The sequence below is a fragment of the Cydia amplana genome, chromosome 1 (genome assembly GCF_948474715.1).
Source record: "Cydia amplana chromosome 1, ilCydAmpl1.1, whole genome shotgun sequence".
NCBI lineage: Eukaryota > Metazoa > Arthropoda > Insecta > Lepidoptera > Tortricidae > Cydia > Cydia amplana.
In genome coordinates, this window is record NC_086069.1 from 7,088,250 (window position 1) to 7,093,731 (window position 5,482).

The window sequence follows — 5,482 nt, forward strand, 5'->3', positions numbered from 1 at the left end:
GTACGAGTACGCTGTGATAATGTGTATAATGACTAATGACTCAATGAAAAAAAAATTTTTTGAAGTGAAAACTTCTTTAGCGGCGCTGGGCACTTTTTGAGGTGGGGAAAAAATCATAAACTCGAGACAGAGTAAGACCGTAAGGGGCGTAAGGCGATCACGTGACCGTAAGCCCCCTAAGGTGGCCACTCATAATTTAAATGGCATTTAAATCAATAAAGAAAAACTCAATGTTATTTGACATTTATGTTGCGGACTCCTTTTCAAGACTCTTTACCTATGTTCAAATAATTTGACGTTGTCATGGCAGTATGCAAATAAACATGTCAATGAAAAAGTGTGATCTTATTTGAGAATGATATATAAGTACATAATAAATAAATAGAATACCTCCGCTAAACGTATGTATCGTGTTACCAGGCGTCGGTAACATAGAGGTGAGTTTTCACTTCTATCGGCACTCCCGGAGTGCAACCGTTGTTGCTTGTTTTTTTGTTTTTAAATTGTTAAGCTTATTAATCTTATCGCGAGGTCTACAGCTCACAGAGTCACTATTAGTAGGTAGTTATTTGTTTCACAAAGTTGTTGTCTAACTCCTCGTGCTTATTGACACCCGAGCAAGCAAAAGATTACAAAATTGAACCACGAGCGTAGCGAGTAGATACTTACCAAGACGAGGAAAATACGAACTGTAAACATTACAAATTAAATCCAAATAGACGCTACTAACTATTTATCATTCAATCATCATCACTTAAAAGTTAATTCCAACACCACACCCAACATGATAAGGAAACCACTCAATATTCGTCAAATTACTTTGCAACTTTTGTGGATAAAATGCAACATTCTCATTATTTGTTAAAGGACAAAGACTTGCTATTCGAAAAGGGCGGTTAAGTACATTTTAAAGACAGTAGGTACAAATATATAGTACCTACCTACTTAGCGTGTAATATAAGTATATATGTAGTACCTATAGCAAACATATTATTTCAAGTGCTCCACTTATGTATTAAATATATTAAAAACGGGTCACTCACGTATTTTAAGTCGAAAAACGCTCGACATGTTTCACTTCGTAACGAGAAGTGTCATCAGGAGCTTGCGTTTACGGTGACGGACCGGCGCAGACTGCGGGCCGCAGCTCTCCGCGCCCGATGACTTGGCGCAGGCGCCGGTGGCGGCAGGGGGGGCGAGAAACTACCCTTATGGCATTATTGTTAAACGATGGTTGCACACAACACTCACTACGTCACTCGCTAATGGATCATCCACACTGTCCACCGACGTACCCATACGTACCGACGTGTCCATACGTGAGTGACCCGTTTTTAATATATTTAATATGTCTTTGTCTCACGGAAGTTTTGTTATTAAAATTGCTCCACTTATGTACTTATGACTATAGGTAAAAGGAGTATCATTGTGGGATCAAAAAGCGTGGTAAATAAAAATGGCTCATGTCAGTGCTCCACACACAAGAAGGCCGAAGGGGATGAATTTGATAAGAGTGTTACGCGGCCCGCGGCCCCATATCTTATCCCTGTCAGCGGTAATCCAGACTGCGAGGGGTTCGCCGAGTCGCGGCGCGGTCAATGCCCGGAAGGCAATTTGGCATTCTGGAGAAGAATATTTCGTTACATGTAAATATGTTTACCTACTTTTGCCTGTTCCCTTTATTCCCACCATTCGTTTACCTGTTACACCCTGTTACTAAATAAGTATTTGAAACTTACCTACTTATTTAATTCTCGCTATTCAATATTTTACTTGAATACATATTAGGTTAATTACTATTAATTAGATAATTGCGTGAAATTACGGTAAATAGCAGCTAGCAAATAGTGCGCTAGATCCAACATGAACTAAAATGGAAGTGGCTTTGTGAGGCTTGCTCTTTCAAAAAGTTTCAAATGTTGCAATGCCGTCTTAATTAATTTTATAAGAATTAAAACAAACTACCTACGCTTAATTTTAGATACGGGGCTAAAGTATAGGGTAGTTGGCAAGATATCGTTTGCTAATGAACCAAGTTAACCGGTAAGTACCTAAACACGATATATGTGTCGTGTTCAACTCTTCCGCTCTCCCCAGTTACAAATACGTTCCCTCTTCCCCTATCTCCTCTTATCAAGAACTAAATAGCTACTTATGCTTATTTTGTTCCCCATAACTGCCATCATATTAAATTTAAAGCATCTAACGTAAAAAAATACCTTAAAAAACATATGACATTGCATTTTAAACTTTCTTATAAAACCTAACTAAGTACATGTCTGTTCTTATCTTATACCTAAGTATTCCTGTATTCATATCGTTGGGAACGCAATTCACACATGATTTGCTTGGGTAGGTATATTGAAAAGGGTCCTCGTCACATTCTTCAGCAGTCTCAATTTACACTGGCAAAACATTCCCAGATCCAATATTAAGAACTTTACTCGGAACCGGTATGTAGGTATACAAGTATAACAAACATTTCAAAGCGTTAGTAAAGAAGTCAACAATATAATTAGGATATCATTTATACATTACGTACTGAATAAAACATTGACCCAGTTCCTGTTACTTTCACGCTAAATAAAAACCACAGGCAGTTAAATATTAATCAACAGCCTATAAACGTTCGTTCCTTAATACAAAGTCCATAAAGCGACCAGCCCGAGGCGTCAGACTCGTAGTTAACACGAATCAATGAACATTCAAAAGCACAGAAATTGCATAATGAACCGTAGCAATAACTAGGTCATCTAACAACGTGCCAATAATTATTACACTTACCAGTCACTCCGGGAACGATTTTGCGTCGCACTTTGTTTATCTCCGAACAAACCCAGTTCTCAACAAATTCACGCAACTCCTGTTACACATAAACTAACTAAAGATAATAAATGATGGTTTGTTTCGAAAATTAACAGTTTTCCGGGGTTGAAATGTTTTTCCTGCTAGGAAAACGTATCGATTGAGCGGCGCGCGGCCGCGCGTCTAGCGAGCGAGTGTGAGCGGCAGGGGGCGACGCCATGCCTCGCTGCCTCACCCTCTACACTACACTACTACCCTTGCGCGCGTTTTCCGCGTTTTCCCGCCACGCCACCGGTATCGCACCGCGGGTAGTTCACAGTACACTGGGCAGCCCACCTCCACCGCTGGTATTCCGCTAGACTGTAGACCGCCCGCTTGTCTAGTTTGTTGCTAGCTAAACACTGCTTGTTTCGTTTGTTAAGGCCGGTTATTGTGAGTGCACAAAGGTGCCGTACAATGCACAGCGACACGATTGTGCTCTGGCAATTTTATGTAATCAACAGAGGATCCAATCATAAAAAAATATAGTACGTACTACCTAACGTGCTGTTTACGTTTAAGGTAAATCTAACAATAATACCTAACCACTTACTAAGTGGTTTTGTGAGCCATACACCTATACCGCCATAGTGAAAACTTTCCAAAATCTATAGGTATATAGGTGAACCAGGATCTATTGAGGGTGCGCCATTTTACGGAAATTTGTTGGTACTAATTTCTAGCAATGGCAACAATTACCCTCTATGATAGTTGTCAATATTGACAATGTAAACATTGCTTTGTCTAGTTTCGTGTGAATTATTATTAGACTGCAATAATCATGCCGAAAGTTTTAGATTTTACAGAGAAAAAAGTTGTAAATAGTCTATATAGTTATTTATTGGAAAAAAAACGTGCGGGAGAGAAATTTCTTCCATTAGAAAACATAACGAAATTAGCATCTGAATTGACGGGTAAGTTTCAAACTTATGGATAAATGTCACTATAGTCAGGTCGTCACGATTTGGTTGATGTCTTGTAATCATTTGATTTGTGTATTAGGTGTATCGCATGCATCGGTATCACGGATTGCTAGCGAAGGGCGTAAGGGCGTAATTAAACGACCAAACCTAAAAAAAAAGAAACCAAAAAAAGAAAATTGACTTTACGCTATTCATTTTATCTAAATCGAGTCAGCCATTTAAGCGTAAAAACCGAAGAAATATCCAAACATCAAACTTCGCACTTATTAAAGTTGTCGGAATAAAACAAAAATCATCTGCCGATTTCCATTGTCCCCACTATACAAATTGTTGCTATATAAAATTCAAAACGAGCGCCCTCTTGACAATACTCCCAAAGTTCTGGTTTACCTATAATACGGATGTTGACTGTAGGTATTTAAAATAAATTATTTCACAACATGCACGAAATAAATCACCAAAATTATTAGAAAACCGTAGACAGCAATTACTTTTTGCCACCATTTCTATTTACCTAATACCTAAGTAATAAATCGAACACTTAGGGCAAAGAGTAAAGTAAGTATCTTAGGGCCAGTTGCACCAACCACCCTTGACAGACTGATCAACATCTCTCGGCGCGCCGCGGCGGTTTACTATGAAACTTTCAATACAATAAAATTTAGCGAACTCTACGATGACTAACAGTGTGGTGCAACCGACCCTTCGTCACTTTACTAGTTTTCGTATTTTAAATTATATAGTAGCTAATCGTTTTGACAGTTCGAAAAAAGGAACTGAGTTAACTGTTTACACTGTTAGTAAAAATATCCTATTAACGAACATGGTTACACAATTTCTCGAGAATCATTTTAATTAGTTGAGAAATGCAGCCTGTGGGGAAAATAGCCGGACATGCAAAAACACATTTGCACTAATTGAAACAGGGCTATAACCGCGAAAATCGAAGTTCGTCAATTTCCTGCAACTACAGTCTCCGTCACTCTAATTACGCCTTCATTGTTCTTCTTCGGTGTTCGCGGTAGGCCCGCGGAGACACTTCGCTCGCGCTGCGAGCTCGTTCAGTCAATTATAAAGTGTTAAAGTGTGTATATGTTTAGAAGTTCCCTTCACGCAGAATGGATAAACGGACTTCGATGAAACTTGGCATACAGGTAGTATTTACCCTGGAAAAGGAATTGAGAGACATTTTATATGGGTAGGTACATAATCTAATTTAATGTGCTTCTACCGCTACTGTCCACTAAACTAAGGCACAACAAACACAACACATATTAACTACTTGCCTGCATTACTAGTTGCCTGAAATAAAACAATCATTTATAATTAAGAATAAGACTACTTTCCTAGTTATCATCAATAATTTCTCTGATTGATTCATCAGGTATAGGTACCCAGTTGATGTAAGCTTTAATATTATTAATAAAATCGATTTAAAACAATAAACTAAAAGCAACAACGAAGCCAGTCCTCGAAGTTACGTCGACAGATACTAGACTTTACTAGAGTACACACTACAGTTACACAGAAACCTAAACCTGTAAACACTACAGTATCACAGAACCGAGAGCCGCCTACAACATCCGATCCCCGCTACAAATTAAAACCACAGCCACATATAGCTATTAAACTGTGTAGCTTCGGCTAGATAATAAACAGGGGTTGAGGCGCCGAGGGTTGGGGTGGGTTCGGGACACAAACACTTCACGGGGAGT